This window comes from Oncorhynchus keta, chromosome 2, assembly GCF_023373465.1.
Source record: "Oncorhynchus keta strain PuntledgeMale-10-30-2019 chromosome 2, Oket_V2, whole genome shotgun sequence".
NCBI lineage: Eukaryota > Metazoa > Chordata > Actinopteri > Salmoniformes > Salmonidae > Oncorhynchus > Oncorhynchus keta.
This window is the reverse complement of record NC_068422.1, coordinates 71,600,871-71,612,121: the sequence shown is the minus strand read 5'-3', so window position 1 is coordinate 71,612,121 and position 11,251 is coordinate 71,600,871. Positions and strand designations below refer to the sequence as shown.

Sequence of the window (11,251 nt, the reverse complement as noted above, 5' to 3'; positions counted from 1 at the left end):
GAACTAAGGGGCCTAGCCCGAAAAAAAGAAAAACAGCCCCAGACCATTATTTCTCCTCCACCAAACTTCTCAGCTGGCACTATGCATTGGGGCAGGTAGATTTCTCCTGGCATCCACCAAATCCAGAGTTATCTGTCGGACTGCCAGATGGTGAAGCATGGTTCATCACTCCAGAGAACGAGTCCAATGGCGAAGAGCCTTACACAACTCCAGCCGATGCTTGGCATTGCGCACGTTGATCTTATGCTTGTGTGCGTCTGCTCGGCCATGGAAACCCATGTCATGAAGCTCCCGACAAACAGTTATTGCGCTGGCGTTGCTTCCAGAGGCAGTTTGGAGCTCGGCAGTGAGAGTTGCAACAGAGGGCAGATGATTTTTACACACAATGCACTTCAGTACTCGGCAGTCCCATTCTGTGAGCTTGTATGGTCTCCCACTTCGCGGCTGAGCTGTTGTTGCTCTTAGACGTTTCCCCTTCACAATAACAGCACTTACAGTTGACCAGGTCAGCTTGAGCAGGGCAGAAATTTGATGACCTGACTTGTTGGAAAGGTGGCATCCTATGACGGTGCCACGTTGAAAGTCACTGAGCTCTTTAGTAAGGCCATTCTACTGTCAATGTTTGTCTATGGAGATTGCATGCCGTTGTGCTTGATTTTATACACCTGTCAGAAACGGGTGAGACTGAAATAGCCAAATCCCCAAATTTGAAGGGGTGTCCAAATACTTATGTATATATAGTGTATTTTAGAGACTATTTATGCAGAAAATTGGTATATAAACTGTATTTATAGTTATGACTATCTTAGGTTGGCAATTATTATATTTTTTCTGATGTGTTACATGCCTTTTATTTTCCGGCATAAGTAAAATCAGGATTATGCCTCTACTGCCACTCATTCCAATTAGACTGGTTTCACCACATTCTGGAACTAGTAATTAAATCAATTCAATTCAATTCAATTCAATTCAATTCAAGGGCTTTATTGGCATGGGAAACATGTGTTAACATTGCCAAAGCAAGTGAGGTAGACAACATACAAAGTGAATATATAAAGTGAAAAACAACAAAAATTAACAGTAAACATTACACATACAACAGTTTCAAAACAGTAAAGACATTACAAATGTCATATTATATATATATATATATATATACATACACATATATATATATACATATATATACATATATATATATATATATATATATACATATATATATATATATATATATATATATATATATATATATATACACAATGTACAAATAATTAAAGGACACAAGATAAAATAAATAAGCATAAATATGGGTTGTATTTACAATGGTGTTTGTTCTTCACTGGTTGCCCTTTTCTCGTGGCAACAGGTCACAAATCTTGCTGCTGTGATGGCACACTGTGGAATTTCACCCAGTAGGTATGGGAGTTTTTCAAAATTGGATATGTTTTCGAATTCTTTGTGGATCTGTGTGATCTGGGGGAAATATGTCTCTCTAATATGGTCATACATTGGGCAGGAGGTTAGGAAGTGCAGCTCAGTTTCCACCTCATTTTGTGGGCAGTGAGCACATAGCCTGTCTTCTCTTGAGAGCCATGTCTGCCTACGGCGGCCTTTCTCAATAGCAAGGCTATGCTCACTGAGTCTGTACATAGTCAAAGCTTTCCTTAATTTTGGGTCAGTCACAGTGGTCAGGTATTCTGCCGCTGTGTACTCTCTGTGTAGGGCCAAATAGCATTCTAGTTTGCTCTGTTTTTTTGTTAATTCTTTCCAATGTGTTAAGTAATTATCTTTTGTTTTCTCATGATTTGGTTGGGTCTAATTGTGCTGTTGTCCTGGGGCTCTGTAGGGTGTGTTTGTGTTTGTGAACAGAGCCCCAGGACCAGTTTGCTTAGGGGACTCTTCTCCAGGTTCATCTCTCTGTTTGTGATGGCTTTGTTATGGAAGGTTTGTGAATCGCTTCCTTTTAGGTGGTTGTAGAATTTAATGGCTCTTTTCTGGATTTTGATAATTAGTGGGTATCGGCCTAATTCTGCTCTGCATGCATTATTTGGTGTTTTACGTTGTACACGGAGGATATTTTTGCAGAATTCTGCGTGCAGAGTCTCAATTTGGTGTTTGTCCCATTTTGTGAAGTCTTGGTTGGTGAGCGGACCCCAGACCTCACAACCATAAAGGGCAATGGGCTCTATGACTGATTCAAGTATTTTTAGCCAAATCCTAATTGGTATGTTGAAATTTATGTTTCTTTTGATGGCATAGAATGCCCTTCTTGCCTTGTCTCTCAGATCGTTCACACTTTGTGGAAGTTACCTGTGGCGCTGATGTTTAGGCCAAGGTATGTATAGTTTTTTGTGTGCTCTAGGGCAACAGTGTCGAGATGGAATTTGTATTTGTGGTCCTGGTGACTCGACCTTTTTGGAACACCATTATTTTGGTCTTACTGAGATTTACTGTCAGGGCCCAGGTCTGACAGAATCTGTGCATAAGATCTAGGTGCTGCTGTAGGCCCTCCTTGGTTGGTGACAGAAGCACCAGATCATCAGCAAACAGCAGACATTTGACTTCGGATTCTAGCAGGGGGAGGCCGGGTGCTGCAGACTTTTCTAGTGCCCGCGCCAGTTCGTTGATATATATGTTGAAGAGGGTGGGGCTTAAGCTGCATCCCTGTCTAACCCCACGACCCTGTGTGAAGAAATGTGTGTGTTTTTTGCCAATTTTAACCGCACACTTGTTGTTTGTGTACATGGATTTTATAATGTCATATGTTTTACCCCCAACACCACTTTCCATCAGTTTGTATAGCAGACCCTCATGCCAAATTGAGTCGAAGGCTTTTTTGAAATCAACAAAGCATGAGAAGACTTTGCCTTTGTTTTGGTTTGTTTGGTTGTCAATTAAGGTGTGCAGGGTGAATACATGGTCTGTTGTACGGTAATTTGGTAAAAAGCCAATTTGACATTTGCTCAGTACATTGTTTTCATTGAGGAAATGTACGAGTCTGCTGTTAATAATAATGCAGAGGATTTTCCCAAGGTTACTGTTGACACATATTCCACGGTAGTTATTGGGGTCAAATTTGTCTCCACTTTTGTGGATTGGGGTGATCAGTCCTTGGTTCCAAATATTGGGGAAGATGCCAGAGCTAAGTATGATGTTAAAGAGTTTTAGTATAGCCAGTTGGAATTTGTTGTCTGTATATTTGATCATTTCATTGAGGATACCATCGACACCACAGGCCTTTTTGGGTTGGAGGGTTTTTATTTTGTCCTGTAACTCATTCAATGTAATTGGAGAATCCAGTGGGTTCTGGTAGTCTTTAATAGTTGATTCTAAGATCTGTAGTTGATCATGTATATGTTTTTGCTCTTTGTTCTTTGTTATAGAACCAAAAGATTGGAGAAGTGGTTTACCCAGACATCTCCATTTTGGATAGATAATTCTTCGTGTTGTTGTTTGTTTAGTGTTTTCCAATTTTCCCAGAAGTGGTTAGAGTCTATGGATTCTTCAATTGCATTGAGCTGATTTCTGACATGCTGTTCCTTCTTTTTCCGTAGTGTGTTTCTGTATTGTTTTAGTGATTCACCATAGTGAAGGCGTAGACTCAGGTTTTCCGGGTCTCTATGTTTTTGGTTGGACAGGTTTCTCAATTTCTTTCTTAGATTTTTGCATTCCTCATCAAACCATTTGTCATTATTGTTAATTTTCTTCGGTTTTCTATTTGAGATTTTTAGATTTGATAGGGAAGCTGAGAGGTCAAATATACTGTTAAGATTTTCTACTGCCAAGTTTACACCTTCACTATTACAGTGGAACGTTTTACCCAGGAAATTGTCTAAAAGGGATTGAATTTGTTGTTGCCTAATTGTTTTTGGTAGGTTTCCAAACTGCATTCCTTCCACCTATAGCATTTCTTAATGTTACTCAGTTCCTTTGGCTTTGATGCCTCGTGGTTGAGTATTGCTCTGTTTAAGTAGACTGTGATTTTGCTGTGGTCTGATAGGGGTGTTAGTGGACTGACTGTGAACGCTCTGAGAGATTCTGGGTTGAGGTCAGTGATAAAGTAGTCTACAGTACTACTGCCAAGAGATGAGCTATAGGTGTATCTACCATAGGAGTCCCCTCGAAGCCTACCGTTGACTATGTACATACCCAGCGTGCGACAGAGCTGCAGGAGTTGTGACCCGTTTTTGTTGGTTATGTTGTCATAGTTGTGCCTAGGGGGCATATGTGGGAGGGGATGCTGTCACCTCCAGGCAGATGTTTGTCCCCCTGTGTGCTGAGGGTGTCAGGTTCTTGTCCGGTTCTGGCATTTAGGTCGCCACAGACTAGTACATGTCCCTGGGCCTGGAAATGATTGATTTCGCCCTCCAGGATGGAGAAGCTGTCTTCATTAAAATATGGGGATTCTAGTGGGGGATATAGGTAGCACACAGGAGGACATTTTTCTCTGTTAGGATAATTTCCTTTTGAATTTCTAGCCAAATGTAGAATGTTCCTGTTTTGATTAATTTAATGGAGTGAGTTAGGTCTGCTCTATACCAAATTAGCATACCCCCTGAGTCCCTTCCCTGTTTCACACCTGGTAGTTTGGTGGATGGGACTACCAGCTCTCTGTAACCTAGAGGGCAACCAGTGGGTCCGTCTCCTCTATACCAGGTTTCTTGCAGGATGACAATGTCTGTGTTACCGATTTCTTTGGTGAAGTCCGGGTTTCTGCTCTTTAGGCCAAAGGCAGATGACCTCAGGCCTTGGATATTCCAGGATGATATAGTGAAGGCTTTTTGTTCCATAGAATGTCCAATGTTGTTGGTCGTGTGGTTTGGCCTCAGGCCAGTAAGTGTGAGCAGAGCCTGCTGAGCATCTGGTACATGCTATTGGCTTGGGCGAGTGTGAGAGTGGGGGTTGGGACTGTTTGCCCGCTCACTACCTGGGCGTATGTGTGGCTTCCATGTTGAGGCCCTCTTTGCGGGGGTGGGGTGCATGGGGTGGGCAGGAGTGGCATAGGTCTGATCTGAGGGGGCCTAAATGGGGTGTGGGCATGGTTGACGTGGGGGGTGTTGATTGGTTGGGGTGGGGGTGTGGATGTGTCTGGGTGTACTGTGGTCTGGATGTAATTCCTCTTGGCGTGGGTCCTCTATGTGTAGGTCCAGGGGGGTCCTGCAGGTCTGGGAGGGTGTCTCGCTGGTCTGGGTGGAGAGTCTATTGATCTGTTGCTCCTGTGTGAAGTGTTGGGGATACGTTTGAGAGCGATGTCCTTTAGGGTCCTGGCAAAGGTGGGCACTGCTGCCTTGTAGAGGTGGACCTGGTCATAGAGGCTGTTCAAGTCCAGGGTGGAGTGGTGGGCCAGGAAAACATTTGGTTTTGAGGCACAGTCACGGGAAATACTTGCGTTTACCCGCTGTATTGTGGCAGGGTGGAAGTCTTTTCGTGGTAGCAGGGTGGAGATAACCACTTGTGCGTTGGGGAAAGTAGAAGAAGCCTTTTCAATCACTCCCTTCAGTGCTGTTGCCACCCTTTCCTGCTGTGCTCTCAGGTCGTTTGTGCCTGTGTGTATTATTATGTGGCTGGGTGAACCTAGTTGGTCCTCAGACAGAAGGTCGAGGGCACGCTGGGTGTTTGGACACCAGAGTTTAGACACACTATGTTTGGGAAAAAGTTTTTTTCTTCTATATATTTCCCATTTGAGTCCATAAGTAGTACAATCTGTGTCTTGTGTTTGTCCTCAGTGGGTGTGAGGGGTTGTCAGAAGGGCTATCAGGGTGGCTGACAGGGGGTGCTCGGAGGGGGTGAGAGCCGCTGGGCTTGTGGTTCTTCATTTGTCTGTTCTGCTGTGGTGTCGACTCTATGGTCAGGGTCTGGTGGACTGTTCTGCTGTGGTGTCGAAACTTTTGTCAGGTGCTGGGGTGGGCTGTTCTGCTGGCTTCTCTGTGGGGGTGGCCACCTCTCTAGTGGGTTGTTCTCTGTCACACGCCGTCCCCCTCAACCTCTCCTCCGTCCCCCTCAACCTCTCCTCCGTCCCCTCACCCTCTCCTCCATCCCCCTCAACCTCTCCTCCACCAGCAGTCCGATCCTCTCCTCTAATGCTCTGTTCTTCTCCTGATTCTGCTCTTTCTCCTGTTGAAGTTGTCTCACCACAGTCCAGAGTGCAGATATGTCTCTGTCCACCTCCAGCTCTCCGGGTCTGGTTAAGGGGTGTTGTTGTGCTGGACTGTTGTCTGGGTCTGTGCTGACTGAAGTGTAATCACCTGCTGTTCCAGCTCCACCTGTCTTACCTCCAGCTGGGTGAATTTGTCCTTCATTTCAATGAGGGAGTGGTAGTCCGTGCTGGGAGGTTGACTCTCCGCTGGGGGTTGCTCGTCTGTGGTGTTACATAATGAAGAGCTCTGGTTTGACCCGCTCGGGGTGGGGGTATCTTTATCAAGGGAGAGCTTCTCCTGTTGGGCTAATTCTTTGATTAGGTGAAAGTCCAGCTGAAGCTGTTTGTGGTTACTTTGTACGATCACTGTTCCGGACTTATAGATATTTATATTACATGACTCAGAGTCCTCGTTATCAAGTATTCTGAGTTTCCACCCCTCGGTAATCCCCGCTCTCGTAACAGAGGGGTAGTGTGCTAATATAGCACTGTGCCATGCCCGGGGATGGTTTGTGTGGAAGATAAGGTTGCTGATGTTCCCATTTTTGTAATAGTCAGCAAAAAGTGTCTCTTGATTTTCCATAAGGAGCTTCATTTTGTAATCTTTTCTTGACTTCTCATTCTTTACATGCACAGGGTACTGTATTTTAATTGCCTCTGAACAGCGGGAGGGAGCTTCTAAGGCCTCTCCATTTGGTTGGGGTAGACTGTGTGACTCTCCTGCCATTGTTGGGCTAATGGGCTTTGACACCTCTCACTTGACACGTCAGTGCTAGTTGAAGCTGTATCAAGCTTGGCAGAATTATGTTAGAATTCAGTCCTTATAAAGTAATGTTGTGTATTTTTCTTCTTGGCTTTTGGAAATAAGATATAGTTTCAGCCTAAGCATTACTCACTCAGTTCCAGGTTGGATGGTGTTTTCAGGTTTCTGTTGTTTTCCAGAGAATTTGCTGTATAGAGTAAAAATCCTTGGTAGTTGTGAACCTTCCAGGTGATTCCGTAATTCCGTCCAAAATCAGGTTGTAGGTTTTAAGTTTTGATTTGAAGTAGGGGTTATGTTGTAGAGGGTAAAATCCAGTATGTGTTCCAGACAAAAATCTAAGTTTATCTGACTCTTAATCTATCTTTTTTAAAGAAAATGCTGAAAAATGCAGGAGCTGATCTGAACCTGACCTCTCTCTTATGGCTGTGACTTGTGTAGATTATAAGAAGAACACATGGCCATTAAGGCCAGCTCATTCCCATAGGGCGGCGCACAATTGGCCCAGCTTCGTCCGGGTTAGGGGAGGGTTTGGCCGGGGTAGGCCGTCATTGTAAAATATGAATTTGTTCTTAACTCACTTACCTTGTTGAATAAAGGTTAAATAAAATGATTCCAAGACGTTCAAATGTTCATAGATGACCAGCAGGGTCAAATAATAACAACAGTGGTTATAGAGGGTGCACCCTAGAACTAAACGTTAGTAAATGATCACACAGTACACCAGATAGGGCAGGAGAATTTGACATCACATTTCACTAAAAGGACAAGACCGCACTATGCCACCGCACATAGTCTATATATTAGTTATGCTGCTACAGAGGGCAAATATAGCACACAATGATTTATAATACTGATCTCACGATCCTGGATCAATTTAAGGGGCAAAAAAATGTACGAGCTTGCCAGGAGTCGAACCTAGAATCTTCTGATCCGTAGTCAGACGCGTTATCCATTGCGCCACAAGCCCAGTACTGGTATGTCCTGCCAAAATAGCTATTTTGTCATTCTTCAATTCCCGTTCAATTACTGTACATGTGCAAAACGTATGATATGCATATGCAAAACGTATAATATGATACAAATTCTAGTTAGGTGGATAACGTTAGCTAGCTGACTAACGTTAGCTAGGTTAGGGATTAGGATTAAGGTTATAGAATTAAATTCAGGAGTTAGGTTAAAGGTGTACTGTTAAATTAGGGTATGTGCTGATAACCGGGCACCCCCATAACAATTCACCCCCCTCCTACTGAAATATGGGCAATGTTCTGAACGTTTAATCTCACTCAGTGCAGCAGCCCGGGCCCCGATTTTGGGTTGGCAACGGTGTTGCCTGCGTGATGATTACAAAGACTCTCGAATAATGCTAACGTTAGCTACTGTAGCTAGCTAACGCTACTTAGCATTACATATGCCTCTCTTGGTGATAATGCATAGTTTCCGCAGAGCCTTTTTATTGGGATGAAATGAAAAGACATCACATCACGTAAGAATCTCATTTTGTGATTTGGATGGGTGGTGCAAAAATAAAAGTAACGAGCTTGCCAGGAGTCGAACCTAGAATCTTCTGATCCGTAGTCAGACGCGTTATCCATTGCGCCACAAGCCCGCTGATAAAACTAATAGGCATACCAGCAATTGTTTAATTGGTCAATTCCAGGTAAACGATTTGTAGTGAAATGGTATGTGATTGGGTAGCATAAAGCTAGCAGCATGGTCAATCCAGCGTCTACAATTGACATGCAGTGTTTACTGTGATGCAGCTTCTGCAGAAATCAGGGAATTCATACTTCGTGGATCACAGCAGAGCTGTTGTGAAGGGATTTGTTGTGATTTTTACAGGACGTACCGCCCCCACCTACCGTCAACCAATCATCTCATTGCGGAGCTTTATGGAGCCCTCAGCATTGTTACAACATTTGGGAAGCTGTGTGGTACAGACAGAGCTCGATTTGCGACCTGGTTTCAGAGTATTTCGTATTATTCTGTACCTAAATCCGAAGATGTTCCATTTAGTATGATATGTTACATTTCGTATGTTATGTATTAATTTGTGCATGTCCAATAACACATTTGTATGATATATTATGAATTTGCTAAATGTACAACTTGTTTCAAATTTGCAAAACATGATATGTTACGAATTCTAGCTAGGTGTTCATGTTAGCTAACTGGCTAACATTAACATGGCTCGAGGTTAGGGTTAATGTTAGAGTTGAGTTTAGGAGTTAGGTTAAAGGGTTAAGGTTAGGGTTAGCTAAACGGGTTAAATGTAGGGTTAGGGGGAGGATTAGCTAACATGCTTGTGTAACAGTACTCTTCTTGCGTTGTGTACAATCAGTCATCGACACGGAACTCCAACATGTAGCACCAATCATGTAGATTTATTCTGATAGGAACGACACAAAATTGCACGTCATGCAATGCACGTCTCACCATCCAACTCTTCACTCACGCACGCTGGTTTGGTGCTTGTTCACTGGGTAGTTACCAAAATAATACAATTACAATATACAATATAATATCTTTAACAATGTACCTGATAGAAACGACTGGCGGGAATTCTTTCCAACAAAATGCACAACAAATATTCTCCAAAAACCGCTGCATCTTATGTGTGATGTTCGAATAACATTTACAAAACATTTGATAAATATTGTACATTTAAATCATCACTTGAGAGTATAAAAATCACTTTTGATGTACAGTGCTTGGCAACCAACAACTTACCGCTGGTTTGGTGCTTGTTCACTGGGACGATTCTAACTGGAACATCCCCCCTCGTAAGCAAGCTACGCAAACCAGCCAATAAGATTCCATGTTGAGTAGGTGAAGGCAAGACAAACTCAAACCAAATACCCATTGGCTTAACAATAAAGTGGCAAGGGGAATCACCAATATACCCCTGTTACACTTATACTCCTCTGTAAACTGGTCATCTCTGTATACCCGTCACAAGACCCACTGGTTGATGCTTATTTATAAAAGCCTCTTAGGCCTCACTACCCCCCTATCTGAGATACCTTCTGCCTGTCACATTCTGTTAAATTAAAGATCCCCAAAGCACACACATCCCTGGGTCGCTCGTCTTTTTTGTCCGCTTCTCTAGCGAGTGGAACGAGCTGCAACAAACACTCAAACTCGACAGTTTTATCTCAATCTCTTCATTCAAAGACTCAATCATTGACACTCTTACTGACATTTGTGGTTGCTTTGTGTGATGTATTGTTGTCTCTACCTTCTGGCCCTTTGTGCTTTTGTCATGTTTTGTACTGCTACCATGCTGTGTTGTCATGGGTTGCTGGCTTGCTATGTTGTTGTCTTAGGTCTCTCTTTATGGAGTGTTGTGTTGTCTCTCTTGTCGTGATGTGTGTTTTGTCCTATAATTTATATATTATTTTTAATTCCAGCCCCCATCCCCGCAGGAGACCTTTTGCATTTTGTTCAAAACTGACTTGCCTAGTTAAATAAAGGTAAAATAAAAAGAAGTCTGGGCATTCCTACTTTTTGTGCTTCATGGAGCAGACCTGTTACGAAGATTTGTCAACGTGAGTTTGTATTTCAACAGGACCTCCCGTCCCCACCGAATGTCAACCAATCATGTAAATACAGAGCAATATGGAGCCCTCCATTTGGGGTGGGCATCTGTGTTGTGTAATTAAATGTTGTGAATATCCTGCGTAATGATAACAAAGAGCTAACGTTACTTAACCTAACATTGGCCTCTGGCGATAACAATGGATATTTTCTGCAGATACTTTTTATTTGAATGCACTGAACAGACCAAACATTGTGTGAGAATGGATGGATGGTGCAAAAATGAAGTTAACGAGCTTGCCAGGAGTCGAACCTAGAATCTTCTGATCCGTAGTCAGACGCGTTATCCATTGCGCCACAAGCCCGCTTCTGATTTTAAGCCGCCATTGCTTCTTTATCATTGGTTGATTCATGGTAACGTCGTGCAATGTCATGGCGTAATTTCTTTCGGAGGCGGACAACTATATGATTGGGTCTCACCCTGCTGTTACTATTCTGGGACTTCAAAGATTTTCCTAGATGCATTTTTTGTCCTTTGGGTGGTGGACCATTCTTGATACAAATGGGAAACTGTTGAGCGTGAAATTCCAAGCAGTGTTGCAGTTCTTCACACACAAACCGGTGTGCCTGGCACCTACTACTGTGCCATACCTGGTTCAAAGACACTTCATACTTTGAATGGCACACATACACAATCCATGTCTCCAGCCTTAAAAATAATTATTTAACCTGTCTCTTCCCCTTCATCTACATTGATTGAAGTGGACTTTACAAGTTACATCAATAAGGGATCATAGCTTTTCCCACTAGCACTA

At 43.0% G+C, this 11,251-nt stretch overlaps 3 non-coding genes across 3 annotated transcripts; all 3 read right to left on the bottom strand.

Moving 5' to 3' along the window:
* Nucleotides 1-7,796: 7,796 nt before the first annotated feature.
* On the bottom strand, nucleotides 7,797-7,869 carry trnar-acg (transfer RNA arginine (anticodon ACG)). Its single transcript has one exon. It is a non-coding gene; the product is annotated as a tRNA-Arg (tRNA).
* A 566-nt stretch (nucleotides 7,870-8,435) lies between these two features.
* Nucleotides 8,436-8,508, bottom strand: trnar-acg (transfer RNA arginine (anticodon ACG)). Its single transcript has one exon. It is a non-coding gene; the product is annotated as a tRNA-Arg (tRNA).
* Nucleotides 8,509-10,728: 2,220 nt separating this feature from the next.
* Nucleotides 10,729-10,801, bottom strand: trnar-acg (transfer RNA arginine (anticodon ACG)). The gene has a single exon. It is a non-coding gene; the product is annotated as a tRNA-Arg (tRNA).
* Between the last annotated feature and the right edge of the window lie 450 nt (nucleotides 10,802-11,251).